Genomic DNA, 15,988 nt, shown 5'->3' with positions numbered 1-15,988 from the left:
TTTTAAAAAATTTGATATCACAGCTGAAATTTTTCTGAATGGAAACAAGCTGCTTCTTGCCTAGTAAGACAAATAATAATAAAAAAAGATAACGCTGGATTCAACTGAGAGAAAATGGGAGGGGAAGAAGACATTAAGAAAGAATACATTCCTGGGGCTAGGCTGCCTGATTCCGGAGCTTGCTTTTGTCACTTAATAGCTGTGTGTGATCCTAGGCAGGTTGTTTAATCTAAGCTCTGTTTTGACACTTTTGAAATGTAGATTAAAAATAGCATTCATGGGGGACGCCTGGGTGGCTCAGTTGGTTGGACGACTGCCTTCGGCTCAGGTCATGATCCTGGAGTCCCGGGATCGAGTCCCGCATCGGGCTCCCAGCTCCATGGGGAGTCTGCTTCTCTCTCTGACCTTCTCCTCGCTCATGCTCTCTCTCACTGTCTCTCTCTCAAGTAAATAAATAAAATCTTTAAAAAAAAAAAAAAGAATAAAAAAAAATAGCATTCATGGGGCGCCTGGGTGACTCAGTGGGTTAAGCCTCTGCCTTCAGCCCATGTCATGATCTCAGGGTCCTGGGATCGAGCCCCGCATCAGGCTCTCTGCTCAGAAGGGAGCCTGCTTCCTCCTCTCTCTCTGCCTGCCTCTCTGCCTGCTTGTGATCTCTCTCTATCAAATAAATAAATAAAATCTTAAAAAAAAAAATAGCACGCAGCTTACAAGGTTATTGTTGGCTTAAATGACCGCTTAATGATATACTTAATAATAGTGGGTACATAATAAATAATAAAACCAACACTTATTTTTAGTTCTTTATAACTTTTCCACTTCTCCCTTTTTATTGCAACCTTTTTTGGGAATCCGGCTCACAATTCCAATTATACAGAGCGACAGCAGTCAATAGGGAGACTAGAGTGTATGAAGAAATACAAAACTTGAACACTAAGGAAGTCCTACAATATAAATAAAAATTCTATCATTAAAAAATTATCTTTCTTGGGGCACCTGGGTGGCTCAGTGGGTTAAGCATCTGCCCTCAGCCCAGGTCATGATCCCAGGGTCCTGGGATCGAGCTTCGCCTTGGGCTCCTTGCTCAGTGGGGTGTCTGCTTCTCCCTTTCCCTCTAACTCTCCCTCCGGCTCATGCTCTTGCTCGCTCACTCTTTCAAATGAATAAATAAAAAAAACTAAAAAAAATCTTTCTCACCATTCTTTCACTAATCTCCACAAACACAAATCCTTTCTTAATTTGTATTATCAATTTAGCTATTACTATAAAAAGGGGGGGACAGGCAGGGAAGTAGGGAGAAAAAAATTGGGATTTGAGGAAAGAAATGCTAAGTGTAAGTTCCAACTAATTTGCTGTACGTATTATTGGTTCTAAAGAAGAATCTCAGATAAATGACCATTATCAAGAAGAACTGAAACATTTATATGTAAGCCAGTCCTTAATATTTACAAGATAAAATAATATTTGGGGAGAAAAATACAAATGAAGGCCCATGTAAGTGTGGGGCTCTGAAAAGTGATGCATCCCCTCTTGTGTTAGGACAGAACTACTTAGATGTTTCATTATTCTCTCCTAGGCTCCCACACTTTTTTTTCCCCAGGCAAAGAACTTTATTAACCTTGTTTCAAACTTTATTCCCAGGCTTCCTCAGTTTAATTAGCTGCAAAGAATGAATTGTGTGTAAGCAAAAACTGAAAAGAGCTGCAGTGTCCAAGGGGCCTGGGTTTAAAAATATTAGAGATCTAGATTTTATCAGATCCATTAACAAAATGTATAAGGCAGTCATAATATAAGATAGCAGCTTCCCAGTAACTTCTTCAAGTTTTCCCTTCTTCAGAAGTTGACTCAGTTCAGTTTGCCTCATTCTTGGAAGCTCCATCAAAATTCTCCACAAAATGTGGAACTTCATCATCATCGTTATCCTCTCTGGTACCAAATGGGGCTTTTCCTCCCACAGACTGTATAGGCAGAGCTTCAGCCAGTCTTCTTCAGCTAGTCAGACTGTCTGCACCAACTTGGTTTAAGATACTGGGAAGCATGTCTGTCAGTGACTTTGTCTCAGCGTGGTCTATGATGGAGAAAGTGTTCTCTGCCAGCGATGTCTGAACTGTGGGGTTGTCAGAATGGATCACTGTTCCTTGGTTTGTGAACATATTCACTTCTTCAATACCAGAGATATTATTTATCCCTAACTTCTTTAGGGAGAACTGAATTTTTTTTTTTTTTTTTTTTTTTTTTTATCATCTGCTATAGCCGTTCTATGAGCCATCAACTTTCTTCAAGCAGTCCCTTTCCCACCAGGGCACACTTGTGCTTGCAGTTTGGTAAATTTCACTTGGTTCATGATAGTTTCTTTCATCTTGTTGGAGCAGAAATGTGACTGCGTGGGGGAATAGGGTTGGCGCTTAGGGAGTCTCAGGTGGACCAGCTGAGATTAGGTGCACACAGGCGGGGGAGCAAGATGGCAGCTAGAGCTCTCATGAACTTTTACGAATGAAAGTGGTGGGATGAATATGTGTGTTTCTTATTCATATTCTCATTTTAATGGTTGGCTTGTGTTCAACAAAAGTCTCTAATTCAATGAAGTGGCATATCTTTAATGGGAGAATAACAAAGAATGGGAATTTGCATTTCCTGTTTGATAAAATGAATACAATATATGGAATTAGGAAATGCCTATTAATATTGTCAGGAGGTGATTTATGTACTATTACAAAAGATTTCCTTTCCAATTGAAGTCCTATAGACTGGCATTTTCTAAAAAGAAGAGTTGAAAATTTTAAATCAAAGTTTATTCAATTACTGTGTGTATGTAAATATAAAATTACTTTTTAAAATATGGGGCAAAGGAAAGTATTTAGAACATATTTGTCTATTTGTATGAGATTTTCCTACAATTTGACTGCTTAGCTTATTTTCTGTGGGTTAAGGAAACCAAGGATGACTTCTCTGGTGATGTAAAAATTTCATAGACACTTCATGAGACAGGCTGCATCCCACCATGGTATTATTTATTTGGGGTTATTCATACTTGTAGTTAGCTATTTGTATTATCATTTCTTTGGGGGAATGGGTGAAAACTTATAGGATAGAAATTCTTGTACTTCCACAAGCACAAAGTGTAACCAGGAAGTTTTACTGAGAGAATTATTTTTGTAAGAGATTTTATCCATTTATTTGAGAGAGAGAGAGAGAAAGATCACAAGCAAGTAGGGAGAGTAGAGGGCAAAGCAGACTCCCCTCTGAGCCCCTGGCTCAGTCCCGATGTGGGACTCGATCCCAGAACCCTGGAATCATGACCTGAGCCAAAGGCAGATACTTAAATGACAGGGCCACCCAGGTGCCCAGGATTAATCATTCTGACTTAATTTTCATAGACTGAAAGATAATGGCTTAAGATTCTTTATGTTCTAGACTTGACATTGACTACTCTCTCTAACTCTGTGAAACTCATTTAACGATGTCTCTGCTTTAGCTTTTCTAACTATAAGACAGAATTACTAACTTTTTTGCTTTCTTGCCTACCCTCAAATCCTATGGACAAATCTGAGTATTCAGAGTTTAAGTCAATGACTTTATTTTAGTCTCATTAAAGTGTTGCAAGCAATTCCTACTTAAAAAGGCTAAAGTGAACAAAATATGTATGCCTATTATAATTTACAGTTACTGAACTGATTTCCAGAAAACATCCCAAATCTTAAAATTCGAAAAAAAGCTGGCACTTTGACACTATGGGTCTTTGGTGAGCAATAGGGACATGTTTAACAGATGCCTCTACTAAAGGGTATTTCTCCCCCCCCCCCCCATTTTGTTTTATTTTATTTCTTTTCAGTGGGCGTGGTGCATGAACAATGAATTTTGGAAACTGAAAAAAAATTAAAGGGTATTTCTTAAGGAAAATCATAAATAGGGTTGTAGTCCAAGATGGTGATGTAGAAAGATCCTGTGCTTACCACCTCCACAGAACACACAATATTATACCTATTTAGAGAGCAATTCCTCCTAAGAAGAACTGAAGGCTGACTGAACAACTTCCAAACAACAAAAGACAGAGACAATGACAAAAGAAAATAGCAAGAGAAACAATCCATTCCTTCAAGTTTACACAAAGTAGCTGTTTTGCCTAATCTATAGAACAAACACAGAATGTCAAGCAAAATAGGGAGGCAGAGGAATTTGCTCCCCAAAAAAGGAAAAAGAAATTTACGAATAAATATATGTAAAATATGGCAACATACACATAAAATATGGAGTAAAAAACATTTTTAAAGAATATATTCAAACTTAAATGACCATGTGATACACTACATCAACAAAACAAAAAATAAAAATTATGTGACCCTTTCAATAGATGCAGGGAAAGCATTTAGCAAACTTCAACATCTGTTCATGATAAAAACTCTCAACGATATGGGAATAGGGAGAACATACCTCAACATAAGAAAACCATATAGAAAAATCTGCAGCAAACATTATACCCCAAGGAAAAACGAAGAGCTTTTCCTCTAAGATCAAGAAAAAAAACAAAACAATGTCCACGCTCTCCACTTTTAGTTAACACAATACTGGACGTCCTAGCCACTGCAATTGGACAAGAAAAAGAAGTAAGAGGCATCCATACCGGTAAGGATGAAGTTAAACTGTCACTATTTGTACTACTATGCATAGAAAGCATAAAGACTTCAAGAAAAATCTATTAGAAGTAATAAATGAATTTGGATACAAAATTAATACCCAGAAACCAGTAGTGTTTCTATTCACTAAGAGCAAAGTAGCAGTAAGAGAAATTAAGGAAACTCTTGCATCTACCATTGTACTAAAAATAATAAAGTACCTAGGAATAAACATAATCAAGGAGGTGAAAGACCTCTACTCTGAAAATTAAAAAACACTGCTGGAAGAAAGTGAAGATGGCACAAAGAAGTGGAAAGACATTCCATGCTAAAAGGGCTAGAAGAATTAATATTGTTAAAAAGTTTACGCTACCCAAAGCGATCTACAGACTCAATACAATTCCTATCACAACAATAATAGCAGCCACAGAAGTAGAACAAAAAATACTAAAATTTGTATGGATGCACAAAAGACTGTGGGTAGGCAAAGCAAGTTTGAGAAAAGAACAAAGCTAGATGTATCGCAATTCCAGATTTCAAGATAAACTACAAAGCTGTAGCAATTAAAGCCGCATGGTTCTGGCACCAAAATGGACACAAAGATCTATAGATCAGCCCAAAAATAAAACCATGCTTCTATGATCATTTAATCTATGACAGAAGAGGCAAGAATATACAATTGGTAAAAGACAGTCTCTCCAATACACTAGGCAGCAGCATGCAAAAGAACGACTGGACCACTTTCATACACCACACACAAAAATGAACTCAAAATGTTTTAAAGACCTAAATGTGAGATATGACACCATAAAAGTCCTAGAAGAGAGCACAGGTAGTAATTTTTCCTGACATCATCCACAGCAACATTTTTCCAGATATGTATCCTAAGGAAAGGGGAAAAAAAGCAAAAATAAACTGTTGGGACTACATCAAAATAAAAAGATTCACACAGCGAAGGAAAGCATCAACAAAACAAAAAAGGTAACTTACTAAATGAAAGAAGATATTTGTAAATATATATGTTATTTATTATTACATATAATATATATTATTATGTATTATCTATTTTATGTATTAATATATATCACTGTACAAATGATATATCATAAGAGGCTAATATCCAAAATATATACAGAATCTACACTACTCAACACCAAAAAATTTAAACAATCCAATTAAAAAATGGGCAGAAGACCCAAAAAGATATTTTCTTTTCTTTTTTCAAGATTTTATTTATTTGACACAGAGATAGAGAGAGAGAGCTATCACAAGCAGAGGAGAAGGGTAGAGGGAGAAGCAGACTCCCTGAGCTGGGAGCCCTATGCAGAGCTCAGTTGTGGTACTCTGGGAACTTGACCTAAGCCAAAGGCATATACTTAACCAACAGAGCCACACAGGCTCTCCCTGAAAAGATATTTTCCAATAGAACACACAGATGACCAATAGACACATGAAAAGATAATCATCAGGGAATTGCACACCAAAACCACAATGAGATATCACCTTATACCTGTCAGAATGGCTAAAAGAAAAAAAGAAAAAAGAAATAACTTGTGTTGGCAAGAATGCAGAGAAAAAAAAAAAGAACCCTCTTGTACTGTTGGTGGCAATGTAAATTGGTACAGTCACTGTGAAAACAGTACAGAGGTTCCTCAAAAAATTAAAAATAGAAATACCACATGATTCAGTAATTCCACTACTGGCTATCTACCCCCAAGAAAATGAAAAATACTAGTGTGAAAATATACATGCACCCTTATGTTTCTTGAGGCATTATTTATAATGGCCAAGATAGCGAAGCAACCTAAGTGTTCATTGATAGATGAATAGATAAGGAAGATGTCATACACACACACACACACGTGCGTGCGTGTATGCGCACACGTTGGAATAGGACACAGACAAAAAAAGGATGAGATCATGTCATTTGTGACGACATGTATGAGCATAGAGGGTGTGATGCTAAGTGAGTAAGTCAGACTGAGAAAGACAAATAACCATATGATTTCACTCATATGTAGAATCTAGAAAACAAAACAACAAATAAACAAACAAACCAAAGAGTCGAATCGAACCTATAAACACAGAGATCAAAATGATTCACAGACCTGTACCCCTGGGGATAAAAATATATGTTTATAAAAAATAAAAAATTATAAAAAAAAAAAAAAATGATGGTTGCCAGAGGGAAGGAAGGTAGAAGGATGGGCAAAATGGGAAGGGGAATGGGAGATAGAGGTTTCCAGTCAGGGGAATAAAAAGTACAGCACAAGGAATGCAGTCATTTATATTTTAATACCATGTATGATTACAGATGGGAGCTACCCTTGTGGTGAGCATAGCAGAACGTGCAGAGACGCTAAATCACCATGGTACACACCGGAAACTAACGTAATGCATACGTCAACTATATTCAAATAAAAAATTAAAAATATATACATGATTTTGCAGCTTCTCTGGTGTGTTTTATTTGTTTAAGTCATCTCTTCTGAGATCTAGATCGTCTCTAGAAATCCAATTGAAATTGACATTCCCACAAATACTGGGTGGGGTTTGTTTTTGTTTTTATTTTTTTGCTTACCATATCTTTCTGTATACTTCGGTATGTTGTTTATTTTTCACGCTTGGAGTCTTGAAAGCTATACACATTGTTTTCAGTTTTTCTAATAGTGTTGTTACAAATTTGATTAATATAACCACATTTATTTTTGTCATTTACTACTTCTAGAGATTAAGTAAAAATTAAAAATAAAGAAAAATGAAAAAAGAAATAAAAGGAAAATATTCAATGGGTTGAGTAAACAAAATATGCTTGAATTACTACTTTTCACCTTCTAATAAATTAGTTCAGAAATTCTAGCTCAGTCTCCCTACATGTCTGAACTATAATTTTCTGTTCAGTTAAACGTATACATGCACAGGGGCACCTGGTGGCTCAATTGGTTAAGCACCTGCCTTCGGCTCAGTCATCCTCCTGGGGTTCTGGGACTGAGTCTGCAACAGGCTCCCTGCTCAGCGGGGAGTCTGTTTCTCCCTCCGACCCTCTCCCCTCACATGCTCTCTCATTCACTCTCTCTCAAGTAAATACATACATAAAGTCTTTGAAAAAAAAATGTACATATGCAGAAAAATGAAGTCTCTTTTGGTAAACATTGATATAATTATGGTATCATTCTTTCTGATTTTGAAGAAGAACAAATAATGTAAATACATATTCTTTTTGGCCTTAGCCGAGTACTTTCTACAATTCATAAAACCTTACTGAAGTTTCAGAAAGAAAAAAGAAAAAATCCTAATTAAGGCAAACAGACATTCCTTATATTTAGTGAAATAAATACAACATATAAACAGAGGATGATGCTTATTTCAAGACACTGCCATTGCCTAACGTGCTTTTAGATTTCATCCTCTTTAGATGTCATCAATGCTGGCAACATGTTTTTGTTGAAGAATTTTAATATAAGAGAGCCTTCAAGTGTGGGTTTTCTTTCAAACAACTATAACCATTTGGAGGGCATTTTGTGAATTAAAAAAAATGTGGGTAGTGTTGCCTTTCTTTGAATATTGGTGTGAGTTTAAAGTCATAGTATTGATACTCATTTTGTTGGGGAACTCAAATAGACTCTGAAAACAATCAGAAAAGGGAATTCTTTTTTTTTTTTAAGATTTTATTTATTTATTTGACAGAGAGAGATCACAAGTAGGCAGAGAGGCAGGCAGAGTGAGAGGGGGAAGCAGGCTCCCTGCTGAGCAGAGAGCCCGATGTAGGACTCAATCCCAGGACCCTGAGATCATGACCTGAGCCGAAGGCAGCGGCTTAACCCACTGAGCCACCCAGGTTCCCAGAAAAGGGAATTCTGAAATTGTTAGCTGATACAAGAATCAGGAGCTTTTTTCACTGTTGATATTGACTGATGAATGGCAGTGAAGATGGAAGTTCTCAAGGTATGTGGCTAAAGCCAGGAAAATAAAGTATTTGAAAAATCATAATAAAAAATTCAAGTTAGCTAATGCTTTGGCATCTCTCATTACAATTGTTGTAATTTGCAGATGATACCACTGAGAATCAGAGAAATTAAATGATTTAATCAAGTCCACAGGGTTAAGGTCAGAAACTGGGAGTCGAGTCAGGACACTTGACACACAGTGGAGTGTGTTTCCCACCACTACATTATGGTGACAGGTTCACTGGACTCTTTCTTGAAGTAACTAAGCTTTGTAAAGGCAAATCTCCTGAATGTGTAGTGATGCACACTCATAAGGGTTAAAAATAAAAAATTAAAAAAAATTGATTTAAAAATTTTTACCTTCTTGGTAAGTAAAAATCTGGAGAGCTTTACATTTTTCTGCACATTAAAAAATCCTAGAAAATTTATATGTGCAGTGATTTATTCTAACAAACTACAACACTGTTTTCTCCCTCCCTCTCTCTATAGTTTGAACTTTGCTTTTTGAGACTTAGAGGGAAGGAAAACAATTCTAATTTAATTATTCAGATTATGTTTATAGTTCATTTTCAAAGAATTTTTTTACTGCAGTATTATGCTGCCATTATAATTTTTAGTTCCTAAATTCGCTAACAATAAATGCCACATTATCTTTCTTGTCATTAAATCAGATGGACTCTGACTCTAAGCTTCTTCTTGCTTGGTTGGTAAGAGATCCAACTTTAGTCATTTTGGCAAAATCTACCTGCCTTTTCGGGAGTTTCACAGGATGACTGGAAAATGGGGGAAGGCCTCAGCTCTTTAGTCAAACAGAAACCTGAGGACATACTCAATATACAAGCCTACATCTTCTTAAAGGTAGGTAGTTGCAGTCAAAAGTAGCTTTGTCAAGTACTTCAAGACCTACCTCCTTAGAAGACCCATGTTCTCAACCAAACTCCCCCAGGTTCTTCCATGCTCATGACCCCTGTTAATCATGGGTCCAAGAACTGTTCATCACCTTCCTATTCGAGACAATCTTTTTCTACTTTGGTTGCTTCTGCTCCTTTGTGTCTTCCTCCATTCCTCTCTCTTGCCTCCAGCATAATTCTTCAATAAACTGAGACTTCAGAAAGAAACCCTGGGAGAGAAGTTTGTCTTTAAGTAACAAACGGAGGACAAATTCTAGCTACTTTCTGGAATGAGGATGGGAGTGAAATAGAGATACCAAAATGAAAATAGCTCTTGTTTTTTCTAATCCTTCCATGGCAATGAAAATGAAACACAAATTAATGTCTACCAATAAATTATCCTGTCCCACGCTCTATACTCAAGACCCTCACAAATATGATCTGCCAACTGGTCACAAATAATGGCTACACACAATTCTTCTCACTACAATATCCTCTTATCAGAGGTACCCCTGTAGCCAATACAATTCTAATTCTTCATTTTATAAAAATGAAATTAAGAACCAGAGTGAGACATCCTTTTTCTTATCTTCACATACATACTTCAGTAAAGGTAGTATTAATTAGCAGTCCAGTATTCTTTGTGCTGAAAAACTCAAATATTTTTCCTTATGAATATGAATAAATGATGGAAATGAAAGCCAGAGAACTTCTGAAAGCACCAACATTGTCAAAGTTGACTACAGTTTCAGGTAACTTGAGCATGGCTCTTGCCTGATCTATATCTGAGCCCTAGTTAAAAACTGAACAATACAACAGTGAGAAATCATATAGAAGTAAATGACTTATTTTTTTGAAGATTTTATTTATTTATTTGATAGAGAGACAGAGATCACAATTAGGCAGAAAGACAGACAGAGAGAGAGAGAGAGAGAGAGGGAAGCAGGCTCCCCACTGAGCAGAGAGCCCGATGCGGGACTCCATAGGATGATAGTGTGGGGCTCATTTTCCTGGGGTATTTTTCTTACCTGTTCTCTATTTGTGGCAAGTAGGAACAAAAAACACATCTGATGGGACACACTCTTCAGAACTCCTGGAAAAAAACACAAAGAACCAGCAGTTATTAAACTGTATGTGGCAAAAGAAAAAGACCAAACAGGAGGCTCATTTCCACATGAAATTCATACTAAAGCTGGGCTAAGGATTCTTGGTAGGCCACCCAAACAGATACAAAATAACTGAGAGATAAAGAGAGTTCAGTATTGGCTCCTTAAATTTATGGCAATAATACTTCTTAAACAGATCTTCATGTTGAATTTTCAGACCCAGCCTCTCAAGTATGATTATTATATAAGTTACTAGTTGCATATTAATTTCTAAGAATAAAAAAATGGAACAGTTCATTAAGCCCCTAAATTTTCATTATTTTGAGCTTTCTAAAACTGTTCTATCTTGCACACAAGGCACCAGAAAGGAATTTAAAGGTGTGACTGTCCCAGGATTGTTAAGAAAATGTATAGCTAAATGCATATTTATAGATCTTATTAAGTATCAGAGCAAGGTAGTAAACTTTTTAAAATAAGATTGCATAATATAGCCTAACAGATGCACCTGGGTCGCTCAATTGGTTAAGCTTTTGGCTCAGGTCATGATCTCAGGATCCTGGGATCGAGTCCCACCCTGACCTCCCTGCTCAGCAGGGAGCCTGCTTCTCTCCCTGCCTGCGGGTCCTCTTGCTTGTGCTCTCACTCTCTCTGTCTATCAGATACATAAGTACATACTCTCTGTCTTTCAGATACATAAGTACATACATGAAGCCTAACAAACTGTTCTTATATAATATTTTGCTTAGACTATAGATAATCATTGACAAGTACTCAGGGAGGCAAAGATCTGGTATAATTAATAAGTATTGAATATTTTTTTCAATGACATCATTTCCACATGGAAGTCAATTTAAATGTATAAATTATTCTGCAGTGTATTTATGTAAACATGCTCCATGAAGTTTCCTTTAAAGGTTTATTGAAACTGATTTTAGACCACATGCATCAAGTAATTGTAAAAAATTTCTATCTTGAGCAATTTTCACATGAATTTTATCACCGCAAATTAAAAATTATACCTTTTCATTCTTCTGTTTGGTGGTGCACATCCCTTATAGACAAAATCCCTTAATATTTTTAATTATAGTTTTACTCATTTAAATTGCTAACATGAGTAAAATCACTGTAATTTCTCATACCAGCAGAATTATGAGTAATATCAAATGATTAATATAGGCCAGTCTTATGAAAATTTTGTCAAGTATGAAGACAAAATTAAATACACATATTTTTCCAGTTTCATAATGGAGATAGAAAAACTACATTTCAATAGTGGTAAATTTTCACTTCTTTTCAAGTTCCACTTGTTATAAGGAGTGCGTCTAACCATGTCTATAGAAATGAAATATTTTAATATGCATTCCTATTTCAGATATGAACGACAAATGTAAACATAATAAAAACTAATTGTAAAGACACATGTGGTAGGTAGATAACTGTTCCTCATTCTTCCTATTTTTTCTGTACGTCCATGCACTTTGCCCTGTCACTATGGAGTTCCCCTCACCGGAAGCATTTGTATTGGGTTTTGCCAGATGACTGTCTTTGGCCAGTGGAATGTGGCCATACATGACAGTGTAGCAATTCAGTCTATTTCTTGAGGTCCAGTGATATACCAAGAAAGAAATGCTTCAGGTAGCTGCTGCCCCATTAGCTCGCCTGCCCCCCAAAGAAGAGGCATGAAGCAAGCCTGAGCCCCACTGCCAGTCTGGGGGTAAGCCCAGCTGAAATGCATCCTAAAGCAGAACTCAACGTAAGCTGAAACACAGTCAACGGACTGCAGAGCACATAGGTCAATGCTTCTCGCTGTCTACCAATAAAAATGTGTGATTGCTAATGATTACAGCATTATTGAAGCAATGGAATAAACTTCCACAAGGTTGTATGGAATATTCATACAAAAGTGAAAAACAAACATGATAATTCCTGACAAAACAAAGAATTGTCCAACTTACCACTGGACTCAGTGTCATCCTTAACAGCATGATTTGGGCAAGTTATTGTACCTCTCCGATATTTCAGCCGCAGGAGTAGTTAGATGGATGATTTCCTTTCTCTTTCTTCTTTCTTTCTCTCTTTTCTTTTTCTTTTTTTTTTCTTTTCCTTTTTTTTTTTGTTTTGTTTTGTTTTGTTTAGATTTATTTGAGAGAAAGAGCATACATAAGCCAGGGGAGGGGCAGAGGGAGAGGGAGAAGCAGACTCCCGCTGAGCATAGGGCCCGACACGGAGCTCACAAACCTATCATGACCTGAGCCAAAACCGAGTCAGACGTTCAACCGACCAAGCCACCCAAGCGCCCCTGGATGGATGATTTCTTAGGCCCATGTACATTCAATCAAGCAAGAAGGACTTTGTAGTCCAAGAGTAATTAAAAGTGCCAAAGATGAAAATTTCATAAGCTGAGTGTCTCTAGAAAACCATTATGGCAAATGACATATTAATGTCATTCATTCATTCAGTGGTTACTTTAGGATAGCCATCTTAAGACCACAGCTATGTCAAGAATCATGAGGGATGAAGAGGAGGAGATGATGTGTTTTTGTCTGTAAGAAATAAAGGAATAAAACCTAATAGGGGACATAACACACAAAAAAGAAAAATCTAAGGGTTAGGAGAATGTTATTAACCAAGGGCTTCAAGAAGGTAATCTCTTCCAGCTGGAGAGATTAGGAAAAGCTCTTGGGAGGAAGTGGTGTTCAGGCTGGATCTTGGTGGACATGATTTCAACGGGAAGAAATTTAAAGTCCTTTGTTGACTGAAGGAAGGGCACTGAAGCAGGCAAATTTAGTTACTTGAAATGGTGATTTTTTCTCTTTCAGTGGAATATATACTGTGTCAGGGACAAGATGGAGGTATGGCTAGAAAGAGAAGTACGGGCCATATTTTTAAGGATTTTAATTTCTACATGCAGAGGCTTAGAATTTACCATTTAGGGAATAATTAACAACTCAAAACTTTTGAAAAGAAGTGTGCCTAAGGAGGGTTTTAGAGAGATCCAAGTGATCCAGTGCTGGGAGAAAAGAGATAAAGGAGACTTGGGGAAAGCTGGAAGCCCTTTTGAATGGGCCTGAGTTTTGGGCGTGGGGGGTGGGGAGGTGAGGAGTGGGCATTTTAAATACAAACCTAGCAATGTGTTCTTCCCTGTAATATAGCATATAGAGGAGATAAAAAGATGGAATCACTAGAGAGTCATTTTAAACTACTGCTATATGGTGAGAAAACAGTATTAAAAAAACAAGAAAAGAAAAGAAAATTCCAGGATTAAGTAATGTTTTTCAAACTTTAATGTGCAAAAGAAACACCTGGGGCTCTTCTGAAAAATACAGACTCCTGGGCCTCAAGCCTAGAGATTAGGAAACAGTTGGTGCTAAGAGACACCTAGGATTTTTATTTTAATAAGTACCTCAAGTGATAATGATGCAGGTGTTTGGTTTGTAAGTCATTCTTTGAATCTGGTTGAAAACATAGTAGTAACAATAAAAGGAAACATTTATTGCCTACTTCCCGTGTGGGGACACTTGGCTAAATGCATGCATACAGTTTCTCATTTTACCCTTAGGATGAACCTAAGATGTAGCTGTTAACACTATTCTCCAACTCATAGAAACCAAGATTTAGATTCTAAAAAAAATCCCTAAATCCCAAGATTTAGGGCTTCTACAGCTCTCTGAAACTTACAGAGCCAGTAAGTGATAGATTCAAGATATGATTCTAAGACTGCCCAACTTCAGAACTCACACAGGAGAAGTTCATGACATTAATGACTTGAGCTTTTGTCTTTTTTTCTGATTTTTTTTTCTTCTTAAAACTTTCAACTGATTGGGACCAGTGCCACATTTAACAAGATTGTCTGATTAAATTTACTCTAGTAAAAAATCTCATTCCTAAGTAGAGAAAGACCAGCTGGAACATAATCAGTCATCATAGTGGGATGCCCTAGATATGAAGATGCCCGTCCTACCAAGAATAATGCCCATGCACATAGCAGTAATTCTAAAATAAATATAGAAGATTTCTATAGCATGTGTTATTATAACCATTTAAGCAGAAACACAGGAACTTTAAAGTGGGACATTATCATTGCCTTAAACATTTTTCCTTCACGATCTTAAAACTGACATCTCAAAATAAATCATGATCTTGAAGCCTGAGCATTAATTGTCTGAAGGACTGGGCCACAGTAAAACATGCTGAAAGTCAGATTTGACTTTATTCTTCTTAAATACCTCTTGGCTCCAACCCCTGTTTCTTCTCTCTCTCTCTCTCTTTCTCTCTCTTTTTTAAGACTGAATAGCCAGTCATTTATCTGTATTTCCTATAATAATGGAAGTAGTAGTAATTTATGTTGCTGCAAGAAAGGAAATGAATTAAATATGTTACGTGACACAAAGTCCAATGAACCCAGTACTGACATTAATTCTCCCCCACTTTAAGAAAGAGGCCCAAAGAGGGAGCCAGTAATAGAGTTTTCCTCATAAAACTTAAGAAGAAATGAACACAAACACTTTCTAGAGTGGGAGCAGAAACTGTTATCTGCCATCGGTTGTAATTTTCTAGTTTTGTACCTAAGAACTGTTCCATGTTGTTATTTGTTCTGGAAGATGTGGCTGAGGAAAATGTGGTAGTAGTCTGTTGTCACTGTAAACTGATAATGGAGTTTTTATTTGCCTTTTTTATCACTGATCGCCTTTCATTAATGACATTTCTCTCTTACTCCCAGGGGTAAAGGTGAGAGTGTTAGAAGTGCCTTTTAATTTTAGACTCAGCTATCCAAGTCAATTTATGAAGCTGTATTATTTTGTTCTAGGACTTTCAGAGGTGGCCTTTATTTAAAGTTGATGCAGAACCAACTGTGTCCCAGACACTACGCTAAACTCTATGCAGGGCACAGGTGGGGACTGATTTCTCTTCTTTCCATTCCATTTGTGTCCAGCTTGCTGTGTATCTTATATCCTTAAGGAAGTTATTAAAGAATAAGGGAAAAATAAAAAGCCTACTCTGCACCATGAGCAGAAAATTTCTTATAGGTAAAGAACATACATTTGAAAAATAACATCAAATGGGAGTTACAGAATTTCTTTAATTCCCTTAAAAGAGTCATTCATCACCAATGCTGGACATTTGGACATGACAAAAGATACACTGGATAATTCTTTAAGGTTGTAGTTCACATATATCCTCTGGTCTACACTTCAGGGTAAACTTTTTGATGCTTGAAAACATGAAGAGAGTCTGGCAGCTTTTTATAGAAATGGAAAACTGAGAAATTATAGACTTAAGTTATGATTATTTATTGGGAAACCAAAGAACATGAAATGATATTATTTAAAACCAATGTATAAATATAAAAAGTAGATACAAAATAAATATATCTACATGAAAAATACTCTTACATTTAATAAAAAATACTTTGAGAATAAAAATAATATTCC

At 36.5% G+C, this 15,988-nt stretch overlaps 1 protein-coding gene and 1 pseudogene across 4 annotated transcripts in view; both read right to left on the bottom strand.

The window, feature by feature from the left end:
- The window catches only part of ETV1 (ETS variant transcription factor 1), a 245,643-nt gene that overhangs the window by 110,986 nt on the left and 118,669 nt on the right, over positions 1-15,988 (bottom strand). For all 4 annotated transcript variants that reach the window (XM_032305975.1, XM_032305974.1, XM_032305977.1 and 1 more), the window contains one exon: positions 10,479-10,543. The gene's annotated coding sequence lies outside the window, so the exon portion shown is untranslated. The remainder of the gene's footprint in view (positions 1-10,478; positions 10,544-15,988) is intronic.
- On the bottom strand, positions 1,052-3,207 carry LOC116569614 (annotated as a pseudogene).

The sequence above is a fragment of the Mustela erminea genome, chromosome 11, assembly GCF_009829155.1.
Source record: "Mustela erminea isolate mMusErm1 chromosome 11, mMusErm1.Pri, whole genome shotgun sequence".
Classification (NCBI taxonomy): domain Eukaryota; kingdom Metazoa; phylum Chordata; class Mammalia; order Carnivora; family Mustelidae; genus Mustela; species Mustela erminea.
Note: the sequence above shows the minus strand (reverse complement) of the source record. Positions and strands in the feature narration are given on the sequence as shown.